Source organism: Penaeus vannamei, chromosome 34, assembly GCF_042767895.1.
Source record: "Penaeus vannamei isolate JL-2024 chromosome 34, ASM4276789v1, whole genome shotgun sequence".
NCBI lineage: Eukaryota > Metazoa > Arthropoda > Malacostraca > Decapoda > Penaeidae > Penaeus > Penaeus vannamei.
Genome location: NC_091582.1, coordinates 86,055 through 98,554, shown reverse-complemented (window position 1 = coordinate 98,554; position 12,500 = coordinate 86,055). Strand labels below are relative to the sequence as shown.

Here is a 12,500-nt window from a genome sequence, read left to right as displayed (position 1 = left end):
TGAAGACGTAATCGAAACCGGTCAAATACATCTCTTGTATTCGTTCTCAATCATACCTTTCCACATGAATACGGTTTTTACACAGATGTATCAGAGAATGATTATCATGTGTTAAAACAATAAAGAAGAAGTATAGACTGCTTCCGGGGGCACCCCCCCCCAAAAAAAAAAAAAAAGAAACAGAAACCCTCCATCTTTTTTTTTTTTTTTTTTTGGGCTCCGAGAACACGGCCTACAAGTTCTTTTTTTTTTTAGATGACCTCATAAGATTACAAAATTACACTCATCACTCATCTATATAGCGAATGGATTTTTCTATTGACGCCTGTTTCCTTGCCAACACACACGCGCGCGCGCCCATATGTACTCACATATAAACTGTACACACTGGTTTACACACGCACATGTATCTATACAGTTATATTGGTGTGTTTGGGGAGTATCACTTTTTCAAAGTATATATTTTTTTTCTGACAGAAAAAAAATGATTGGAAAAGGAGAAAGTTGTTTTTTTAACCCTCCTTCATATAGTCTGCCATTTGTCTACGTAAATATGTATCAACATATCTATCTACTGTATACTTGTATGTGCTAAACACCCGCACAGACATACACATACACACATTGGCTTTTACGTTTTTATCATTATTTTTCAAATCCATTTCTCCATTTCTCAGTAATATGAACGAATAAATCAGTGAAAAGTATGACCAACTAAATCTTTAAATATATATATATATATATATATATATATATATATATATATATATATATATATATATATATATATATATATATACATGAAGAAACACATACATGCCGTTTTATCATGACAACAAAACATAATCAAAAGAATGAAGAGCAAAATGAAATCCAGAATGTGACACACAGACATGTGAGAGTATGAGTTAGCTTTCACAATAATAATCAACTAATTAGTATCTTACCCATAATTGAACAAGCATCACCATCCGTCATGACCGCCTGTACGCACCTGAAACAACAATTATGCATTCATTAGATCAAAATGTTGATGGTAGTTCAATTAGTAACAGTTATTTATTCGATATAACGCTTGATGTCGTATGAAAAGGTTTGATGATATGACAAATTAATCATGAAAATACTGACTAAAGTAAATATGATTTGACTGACAGGACAACTATTGATAGAACAGAAAAAGACGAATGAATTAGATAAAAGGAAAAAATGACTAAATAGAAACGAATAGATAAAGTAGGAAAAAAATATATGCATGCCTACACAAAAAGTAAATGAACAAGGGAAAATAACATGAATGTGAAAATGTAGACGATTAGCTGGTAGATAAGAAGATGAAGAAGAAGAAGAGTAAGACGTAGACGAGAAAGAAGACGAAGAAGAAGAAGAAGAGCAAAAGAAGAAGAAAAAGCAGAATACGGCGTCGAAGAAGAACAAGAACAAAAAGGGAAACCAACCAACAGACGGAGAAAAAGAAGACGAAGAGAAAGTGAGACACATCGCCAGCCTCAGTTTCTGACGCGAGAGAAAGACGAAACCGGGATACATCTTCCCCTTGCTATAAGGGCGGATGTCGAGTGTCTTATCGTAAGAAACTGGCTAACTGGCAAGCAATAACTCTCTCTGACTGTTGTATTCATCATATGTATATGTGTCCGTTCGTGTGGATGTGTACGTGGGAGATTATCGAAAAAGAAATGCTGTGTCGGTGCGTATTATACTTGTATGTGGTGATTCATATGTAGAGTACACGTATTCATGAAAACGAGGGTGAGTGTATTCTCACACACACACACACACATGCACATCACACCGACACACATATACACTACCACAACACAAACACACCCACACCCATACAGCACACAACACACACCCAACACACGCCCAACACACACACACACACATACACACACACACAGCCAACAGACACACACACACACACACACACACAGCCAACAGACACACACACACACACACACACACACACACACACACACACACACACACACACACACACAGCCAACAGACACACACACACACACACACACACACACACACATACACACACCCAACAGACACACACACACACACACACAGCTGCACACCATTAAAGGAACACAGAAACCAAACGACTCAGCGACCATTGCATAACCGCTTCCGGTGCCGTGGCTTCAAGGGTCTCTCGGAAAGGGAAATGTCCTCAAGCTCACAATACGGCGAAAGAGACAGAAAAAATGCGCCTTTAAGTATGAGCTATGAGGGGAGGGGGGGAGGGACGGTAGGAGGGAGAGGGGGAGGGGGAGGGGGAGGGGAAGGGACGGCAGGAGGGAGAGGGAGAGAGGAGGAGGGAGTTGAAGGGACGGCAGGAGGGAGAGGGGGAGGGAGGGAGGGAAAGGGAAACGGGGAGACAATTGCGGGAGGGAAGGAAGGGAGGGAAAGGAGGTGGGAGTAAGGGGAAGAGAGGGGAGGTAAGAATGTGGGAGGGGAAGGAGCAGCAGCGGTAGAGGAAGCAGAGATAGAAGAAGGGAAGGGAGAGGAGGCAAAGGTAGAACCAGGAAAAGATCGGGGAGAGGTAGTGGAGGGAGAGAAGAGGGAGAGGAGGCAAAGATAAAGAGGGAAAGGGAGAAGAAGGGAAGGGAGGAGGAGAAAGGGAAGGGAAGAGAGGGAAGGAAACGAAGATGGGAAAGGAAAGGAGACGAGAGGGAGGGGAGGTAAAATAAGAATTGGAGGAGGTGGAGGACGAAAGAGAAGAGGAGAGAAAGGGGAAAATGAGGAAGATGAGGAGGCAAAGAGGGAAGAAATGGAAAAAAAATGAAAAAAAGAAGGGAGACAAAAGTAAAGAGAACTTGAAAAAAGAGAAAAAGAGACAAACGTAAAGAAAGAGGAATATTCGAAGTAAAGAAGAGAAAGAAAGAAAGAAAAAAAACGGAAAGGAAGAGAAATTAAAGACAGGTGAATATGAGAAGACGGTGCGAGGGGAAGAGAGGGGGTGAGGGGAGGGAGGGGGGGGGTGAGGGGAGGGGGAGGGGATGAGGGGAGGGTGAGGGGATGAGGGGAGGGGGAGGGGAGGGAGAGGGGATGAGGGGAGAGGGAGGGGATGAGGGGAGGGGGGGTGGAGGACGAGGGGGAGGGAGGGACTCGCGAGGTGTTGCTGAGTCCATTACGCAATCGACGAGGTCAGCGGAGTCGCGCCCTTTGTTCGGGACGATTTGTATTCTCGCTCTGCCTCTCTTCCCTCCTTCATTGCTCTCTCTCCAGGCACGGGTTTCGCTCCTGCGGTTGCCCGGGCTCTCTGCTCCTGCTGGCGCGCGGGAGAGCTGCACGAGGGGAAAGGGCGCAAGTGGATGTATACAGACATGCATATATATATATATATATATATATATATATATATATATATATATATATATATATATATATATATATATATATATATATATATATATATATATATATATATATATATATATATATATATATATATATATACATATATATATACATATATATATATATACATGTATGTATATATATATATGTATATATATATATACACATGTATGTATGTGCCTGTGTCTGTGTGTGTATGTTTCTGCTTGTGTATGTGTGTTCGTATATTTGCATTTCAGAGGTAGTCCATAAACAAAATAGAAAATTCCCTTCAACCAGAAAAAAAAACTCCTAGACAAGAGGAGGCCAGCCAGACGCACACAGACAGACAGCCAGACACGCCGGCGCTGTTCGGGTCACGTCTTGAAGAGGCGAAGGGAAGGTATTGTGAAAATGGGGAATCTTTTGATGGCAACACCGTGATTTGATTGAATGTATTTCTGATTAGATTTATTGCCGAAAGCAAGAATGAGAATGAAAATGATGATAATGTTGGTAATGTCAGAGATATTGATAATAGCAATAATGATGAAAAGGATGATATAAATAACAACAACAATAATGATAATGATGATATCAATAATAGCAATGATAATAATAATGATAACTATAATGATATTAATGATAATAATAGTAATGAGGATGATGGTAAAACTAATGATGATGTTAATAATTATAATTATTATAATAAGTTAATAAAGCAAATGAAAATAATATTTTTACTACTACTACTAATAATAACAATGATGATAATAATGACAATAGTAATGCCAATAACAACAAAAACAAAAATCATAGTAATAATAACAATAATGCTAATAATAATAATAAAAGTAATAATAACAGTGAAAATAATGATGATGATAACAATACCAATAGCAATAATGATGATGATAACAATACCAATAGCAATAATGATAATAATAATGATGATAATAATAGTAATAATAATGATAGCAATAATGACAATAACAATGATAAGGATAACAGTAATGATAATAATAATTATTGTAATGATGATAATGATAATAGTAATGATTACAATATAATAATGATAATAATTATGACAACGATAGTGATAATAAAAATGATGATGATAGTACTAGTGATAATTGTAATAATGATAATAACAATAATGATAATGATAACAGCGATGATGATAGTAATAGTTATTATGATAAAAATGATGAAAATAATAGTAACAATGATAATAACAAAAATTATTACGATAAAAAAGATAAAAGAAAAGAAAATTAAAACAAGAATAGTGGTGATGATAATAAGATAATGATAATAATACGAACAATAATAACGATGATTACGATAAACTTAACAACCATAATGATGATAATAACGACAACAGTCATAATAGTGACAATCAAAATAATGGTAATTTTCATTATGATGATGATAACTGTTATTATGATGATAATAAAAATAGTAATATTAATGATGATAATAATAGTAATAATTATGATTATCGTTATTATCATTCTCACTGTTCTTGATATTATCTTCCTATTACTATCATCAATATCTATTCAAGTCAACTAAAAAGATATTGTCTTTTATACATTTATTACCCCTCCCCTCCAAGAATAGATAGTTCTTTCATCCAGATAGGGGGGGGGGGTAGACTACTCTCCTGTTGAAGACCAAGTGGCAAAAGAGGACTCAGAATCAGTGAAACCAATAGGCCTTCCAGTCAGACTCAGGGAATGAAGAGTCCGGGCGACGAAGCTCTTTCAGTCAGAGTGACGAAAAGTAAGGCGCCCTTTTAGTCAGAATCAAGGGAGGACATTTCTTCTACTTCTTCTTCTTTTTTTTCTTTTTGTTCTTTCTTCTTTATTTTCTTCTTTTTTTATTTTCTTCTCCTTCTTCTTCCTTTTGTTCACCTTCTTTTTCGTCTTCTTCTCCTTCTTCCTCGTTCATTTCTTCTTCTTCTTCTTTTCCTTCTTACTGGGCTCCTGTGTCCTTCTGAGAGTCTCACATTTCTCTCTTCTGTGTCTCCACTTATTCTGACAACCACGTATTTTCTCCTGCCATTCTCTTTGTCACAGATCTTCATCATCCCTTGCCTGTTCTCTATTCTGTCTGTTTTCTCTGTCTCTTATCTCTGTTTTGCTTTCTATGCTGTCTTCGTTTCTTTGATTTTGTTTCTGCATTTGTTTTGTCTATCTTTACATCCTTTATCTTTTTTGTCCATCTTTACATTTTTGTCTATCTATATTCTTTATATCTTTATGTCTATATTTACATTCTTTATCTCTTTGTCTATCTGATCATTCTTTCTCTATTCGTCTATCTTATCATTCTTTCCCTCTCTGTCTCTCTTTACATTTTTGTCTCTTTGTCTATCTTATCATTCTTTATCTCTTTGTCTATCTTCACAGTCTTTATCTCTCTGTCTTTATCTGTTCGTCTCCCACTTCCTTATTTTCCTCCCTCCAACATTCTTACCTTCGTCGTCGCCAAGGACGCTTAGCTAATTGGGGTTACAAGGAATCTGACCTTTTTAGCTCGTCCTCGAAATATCTGCTTTCCTCTTCCTATCTCTTTTAGTATCTTTCTCTCTTTTACTCTTTCTTTTGGTCACCCTTTCTCTGTTTCTGTTTCTTTGTCTCTGTCTCTGTCTGTCTGCCTGTCTGTCTCTTTCTGTCTGTCGCTCTCTCTCTCTCTCTCTTTCTCTCTCTCTCTCTCTCTCTCTCTCTCTCTCTCTCTCTCTCTCTCTCTCTCTCTCTCTCTCTCTCTCTCTCTCTCCGTCTCTCCCCCCTACCCTCTCTCTCTCTCTCTCTCTCTCTCTCTCTCTCTCTCCTTCTCTCCCTTCTCCACCCTCCCCCTCCCCCCTCTCTCTCTCTCTCTCTCTCTCTCTCTCTCTCTCTCTCTCTCTCTCTCTCTCTCTCTCTCTCTCTCTCTCTCTCTCTCTCTCTCTCTCTCTTCGTCTCTCCCTCCTCCACCCCCCTCTCCTTCTCTCTCTCTCTCTGTCTTTCTCTCTCTCTCTCTCCCTTCTCCTTCTCGACCCAATAATTATTATAAATCAATGACACCATTCCAAGTGACTGGATTAAATGTACTTGCTGATGCTGGCGAAAATCCTCCTTAATTTCACGTTTTCCGATAATAGTGCAATGTCTTCCTCTCTGGGTACATGGCTGCGATGTGGTATGGGTCCACCGGGCGGTTTCTTTCGCTTTTTCTTGCTGTTTCATGTTCGCTTTTTGTGTGTTTTATTAATGTGTTCGTTCGTTCGTATCTTTTTTCTTTCTTTTTTTTTGTCTCATTTTGTTTTACTTTTTTTATCTTCTATTTCTATATTCTATCGCTCGTCCAGCTCTTCCTCTTCTCTCCCCCTCTCCCCTTTCTCTTCCTCCTCTTCTGTCTCCTCCTTCGCTTCCTCTTCCTTTTTTCTCTTTCCCTATTTTATTTTACGCTTTTTCTCCGCAGCTACCTTCTTACTTTTTCTTTTTTCTAATCTCCTCTTCCTTTTTCTCTTCCTTTGCAACCTGATTCTCTTATTCTTCGTTCTTCCCAACTTCTTCTTCCTCCTCCTCCTCCTCATTGTCCTACTTCACCTCGTACACGTCTTCTTCCTCATAGTTGTCCCCTTCTATCCCTCCTTCTCCTCCCTCTTCCCTCGTTCCCCTTCCTATTCCTCTTCCTCTTCCTATTCTACTTTCTTTTGATATAATCTTCCTCTTCCTCCTCCTACTCTTTTTCGTCCTCTTCATCCCCTCTTCTATCTACCATCACCTCCTCTTCCTCCTACCTCTTCTACTCCCCTCCCTCCTCTTCCAGTCTTCCTCCCTCCTCCCTTCCCTCCTTCTCCATCATCCTTTTCGCTCTCTCCCTCTCTCCTCTTCCTCCTTCCAGCTATTCAATCCATGCTGCTGAAACCATTGGAAAACAATAGACGGAGAGACATGTGGCCAGGAATGAGGCGGGGGAATGAGGGTGAGGAAGAGGACGGGAGCGGGGAGGAATGAGGGAGGGAGGAGGGGGAGCGGGAATGAGGGAGGGAGGGGAAGGTTGGGGGACATGGGGGAGGGAATGGGGGAGGAGGGGGAACAGCAATAAGGGAGGAAAAGGAAGTGGGAATGGGGGAGAGGGAACGGAAGGAGAAAATAGGGAGGAAGGGGAGAAGGGGAGAGGGAAGGGAAGGAGAGGAGGGGGGGGGGGAAGGGGAGGAGGAGGGGGGGCATGGGGGGGGGATAGGAAGGGCCATTCCCGTAGGTAACGACTTGCTTCTCATCGTCGTTCCGTTCGCAAACAAAAGGTGCGTCTGTGGAGTAAGGGAATGATGTGTTTGTGGACTCGGTTACGACTGTGCACGTGTGTGTGTGTCTGTGTCTGTGTGTGTGAATGTGTGCGTGTGTGTGTGTGTGTGTCTGTGTCTGTGTGTGTGAATGTGTGCGTGTGTGTGTGTGTGTCTGTGTGTGAGTGTGTGCGTCTGTGTGTGTGTGTGTGTGTGTGTGTGTGTTTGTGTTTGTGTGAATGTGAGTGTGTGTGTGTTTGTGTTTGTTTGTTTACTTTGCTTGTTTGTGTGTTTATGTGTCTGTTTGTTTGTTTATTTGTTTGCGCGCGTGTGTGTCTGTGTTTGTTGGTGGTTTGCGTGCGTGTGTGTGTGCCTGTGTAGATTTACGTGTGTTTGTGTGTGTGTGTGTAGGTATGGTTGTGTGTGTGCGCGCGCGCGTATTTTATACAGTTTTATAATGCGCAATAAAGTATCACCTTGAAGAGGGCCATAAACCTTCAGCATAAATTTTGAAATGAGGAGAGAGAAGAAAACAGGTACACAATTTCCTCTAAAATTGTAGCCATTATCAAACCATCATTTGGCTCTGTATTCTTCCGTTATTTCCTTTGATTCATTGTTTTTATTGTTATTTATTTACTTCTCTTCATAAATAGGTAGACAGTTTAAAAAAAGGAAGAGACAGACAGATAGATTCATACACACATAGACAGATAGAGAAAGGGGGACACAGACACACACACACACATCCTTTCAGCCACTCGTGAAAAAAAAAAAAACAATAAACAGGAAATTAAACCAAATGGTAGATAAAGGAGAGCGAGAGAGCGTCCGGCCATCAACCCGACACAGACTCCGGCTTCGTCTCGCCCGCGATCTCAAGCTACCATTTCGACCTTAAAAATAGTCTTCCTTAAAAAAAAAAAAGAAAAAAAAGAAAGAAAAAGAAAAAAGAAAAAAAACTTTACACGGAAGGCTGCCATCCCAACGAATTAAATAACAAAGACATTAAAAGACCAACCTACCATCCCTACCTCCTCCCCTCCCCTCCCCTCCCACCCAAATAAAAAGAGGGAAAAATGGAAGGAGGGAGGTGGGGCATTCGGAGGGGGGAGGGAGGGGGACGAACGACTAAATCACTAGTTGGCAACGATGTAGGAACTAAAATGCGTGACACCGGAATTATATGGGTGGTTAGAAATGTCCTCTCTCTCTCTCTCTCTCTCTCTCTCTCTCTCTCTCTCTCTCTCTCTCTCTCTCTCTCTCTCTCTCTCTCTCTCTCTCTCTCTCACTCTCTCTCTGTCTCTCTATCTCTCCTTCTCTCTCTCCCTCCGAAAATGGCGTGCCAGGAATAGGGACAGAGGAAGCAGTCAAGAAGAGGCAGGTGGGGTCGAGGGGGACGGCGGGGGGGGGGGGGGCAGAGAGAGGGATAAAGGTAGGAATAGGAGCAAGGGAGATGGCCGGATAGGGTAGGGGGGTAAGGTAGGGATGGGGGAGGGGGTAAGGGGAGGAGGGGGAGAGAGTGAGTTTGATAGGAAGGGATGAAGGAGAGGGGAAGGGAAGGGGAGGGGATGGGAAGGGGGGGGCTGGAGAAGGAGAGGGGAGGGGGAGGACGGAGGAGAAGGGAAGGGAAGATGAGGGGAAAGGGAGGAGAGGAAAGTGGAAGGGAAGGAAAGGTGAGGGAAGGGACGGGGAAGAGAGAGGGAGGAAGGAGAGGGAAAGGGTGAGGGAAGGAAAGAGGAAGGGAGCGGGACGAGAAGGGAAGGAAGGTGGGGGGGGGAGAGGGGGAAGGGGAAGGGAAGGGGCAGAGAGGAGAATGAGGGATTATACCTATTATATATGAGACGATCTAACTACGTAGCGGAAGAACATGGTACGCGAAGAGATGTAAGTGTATGTATGTGCGTGCGTGTAAGCGTTCATGTGTGTTTTGTATTTATGTATATTCCCCACTGATCTGTAGAAGGGAAATCCTCAATAAGAAAACACAATAATGCCTTGAACAAGTGACCGAAGGGAGAACCATGATAATGGCACCGTGATAATATATACAGCGATAATAGGAGTGCTTTATCTCCCACGGTATACAGTCTAAGGGAGGATGAATACAACGCACCTTTTGTATAACGAGGTTTGTGCACCCCGTGTAAACGAGAACGGGGGGGGGGGGGGTGATGGCATAATAGACATAGAAGATAAAGGTGCAGAGGAAATATGAAGACTGGCGGAATGCCGTGAGAGAGCGTGTTTTACGGAGGAAGTCGTGTTGCGAGAGAGAGATGGCCTGTGCAAAGCATATCATCCTTTCTTTTTTGTTTATTCTTTCTTCTTTTTATCTTTTCTTCTTTCTGTCTATGTGTGTATTTGTCTGCGTACTGTTTGTATGTCTGTCTTTCTGTCTCTCTCTCTCTCTCAAATACTCACACACACATACACACACATACATCCAATGTGTGTGTCCCTTTCCCTCTGCCTCTCCCACTCCCACCCTTTCTCACACTCCCTCTCCCTCTCTTTATCCTCCTCCTTCTTTCCATCTCCTCCCCCTCACCACCAACAGAATCCAAAGCACACACCGGAAGCCCCCCGCACTCCGCCGCGGTCCGCCCGCACGGAGCGAGGGCGGCGGGAGAGTGCGAACAACCGTGGGGGGTGGGGGTGGGGGTGGGGGGTGGGGTAATCTATGCCACTTCTGATAATTGCTCGATTAATTCCTTGCGACAAATGGAGGCGATCTTCGTGGTGGGACCTTCAGAGTAAATGCGGGATCGATTTTTCTCCATCTTGGTTTCTGCGGTGGTCTTCCTTCCTCTCTGCCCCGTGGTCTTGCTTGCTTTGCGTCTTTCCATCTGTCTGTGGGCTTCTGGCTTTGGGTGTCTGGTTCTGTCTTCGTTTGGGCTTTGTGTCATGGTCTCTCTTTTCTCTGCTTGTTTGTCAGTCTGCCTCTCTCTCTCTCTCTCTCTCTCTCTCTCTCTCTCTCTGTGTCTCTCTCTCTCTCTCTTTCGCTCTCTTTCCTTCATTGTCTCCCTCCCTCCCTCCCTTCCTCCCTCCCTCCCTCCCTCCCTCTCTCTCTCTCTCTCTCTCTCTCTTTCTCTCGCGTGTTGGTCTCGCAATCTCGTTGACCTGCGTTCAATCCCGCGCGCTGCCCCTGGGTGGTAACCCCGGCCATCCCTCGCACACGAAAAAATACATACAGTATGTCACAGCAAAGAATATCCATTGTAACAAATGGAATTAAAACTAAATCTTTAATCTTTAATCTCTCTCTCTCTCTCTCTCTCTCTCTCTCTCTCTCTCTCTCTCTCTCTCTCTCTCTCTCTCTCTCTCTCTCTCTCTCTCTCTCACTCTCTCTCTCACTCTCTCTCTCTCTCTCTCTCTCTCTCTCTCTCTCTCTCTCTCTCACCCTCTCTCTCTCTCACTCTCTCTCTCTCTTTCTCTCTACCAATCAGTGTCTGCTTATCTCTCTCTCTTTCCATTCCCTTTACCTTGTCTTATCATTTATCTCTCTGTCCTTTTTTTTCTCTTATCTTTTTTTTCCTGTGTTTTGTCTTCCCAACATTTTTCCATTTCCATTTTTACTCCTGCCCCTCTGTTTTCTTGTCTTTTTCTTATCCCCTTCTCATTCCCTTTCCTCCCTTCCTTGTCTCCCTTCATTTCTCCAGCTCTCTTCTTCCATTTTCGCTCCCTTTTCCCATCTGCTTCCGCTTTCCCTCCCTGTTAATTTCCACCTTTTTTCCTTTTTCTCTCCCTTCTTTTTTTCCCTGTTGTATTCGCTTTTGCTCTCTCCTCTCCGCCTCTCCTTTCCCTCCTACCTCTTTCCTTCTTTTCTCTCTTTTATTCTTCTGCCTCTCGTTCACCCCTTCCCTCTGCTTGCCCCTTGCTTCTTTTCCCTCTCCTTTCTCCCTCTCGCTCTCCTCCTGCTCCACTCTCATGTATCCCTTTCTACTCTCCTTCTTCTCTGTCGAATTCCTCATCCACTCTCTTCCTCTTTTTCGCTTCCCTTCTCCTTCTCTATCTCTTCCCCCACCACATTCACTATCTCTCCTCTCCCTTTCTCCTGATCTAGTCCCCCTCTCTCCCTTCCCCCTGTCTCCCTCTCCCCTCTCCTCTTCTCCCCTTCCCCTCTCCTCCTTTCCCTCCCCTCCCCCTCTCTCTCCCCATTCCTCCATGTTTCCTCTCCCCTTCTCCTCTCCTCTTCTCTCTCCCTCCCCTTCCTCTTTTACCTCCCTCCTCCCCCCTTTCGCCGGAATAGAACCCCTTAATCGAAGCCCTCAGGAAGCCCCCCAACCCCCACCCCTCAGGAAGCCCCCCCCCCATGATCCAGGGGAGAAGACCCGGATCCTACCTGGCTGCTGTGTGCGCATCCACGGATCCAAAATCTAGGGGAATCATTTTAAAATTTCTTTCTGATCCTTACGTCTACCTCTTCCTCCTTTTTTTTCTTTATTATTATTCTTTATTCTTTATTTTTTAGTTATTTTATTTGTTTCTTTATTTGTTTGTTTGCTTTTCCTATTACATTTTTTCTTCTCTTCTATCTTTAACTTTTCCTCTATTGTTCTTTCTCTTTCTTTTACTCTTTTCCAATCTTCTTCCCAGTCCTTCTCCCATTCCCTCTTTATTTACTCTCCCTTATACCTTTTCCGCTTTCTCCTCATTCCCCTCTTTTCTTCCCCTTTCCTCTCTTCCATACCCTCCCTTTCCTGCATTCCTATTCATCCCTGTTTATCCCCTCTCTCTTTCTCCTCCCTTCTCCTTCTCATTTCTTCCCCTTTCCTCCATCCCCTTCTCTTCCACACTTTCACTCCCGCCCTTACTTCCACCCCCTCCTCCCCCATCCCTACCTTCCCCCCTC

The 12,500-nt window shown here is 43.0% G+C and overlaps 1 protein-coding gene across 1 annotated transcript in view; it reads right to left on the bottom strand.

Moving 5' to 3' along the window:
• Nucleotides 1-12,500, bottom strand: part of LOC113819141 (sericin-2) — a 211,657-nt gene that overhangs the window by 134,183 nt on the left and 64,974 nt on the right. The window lies entirely within an intron of this gene.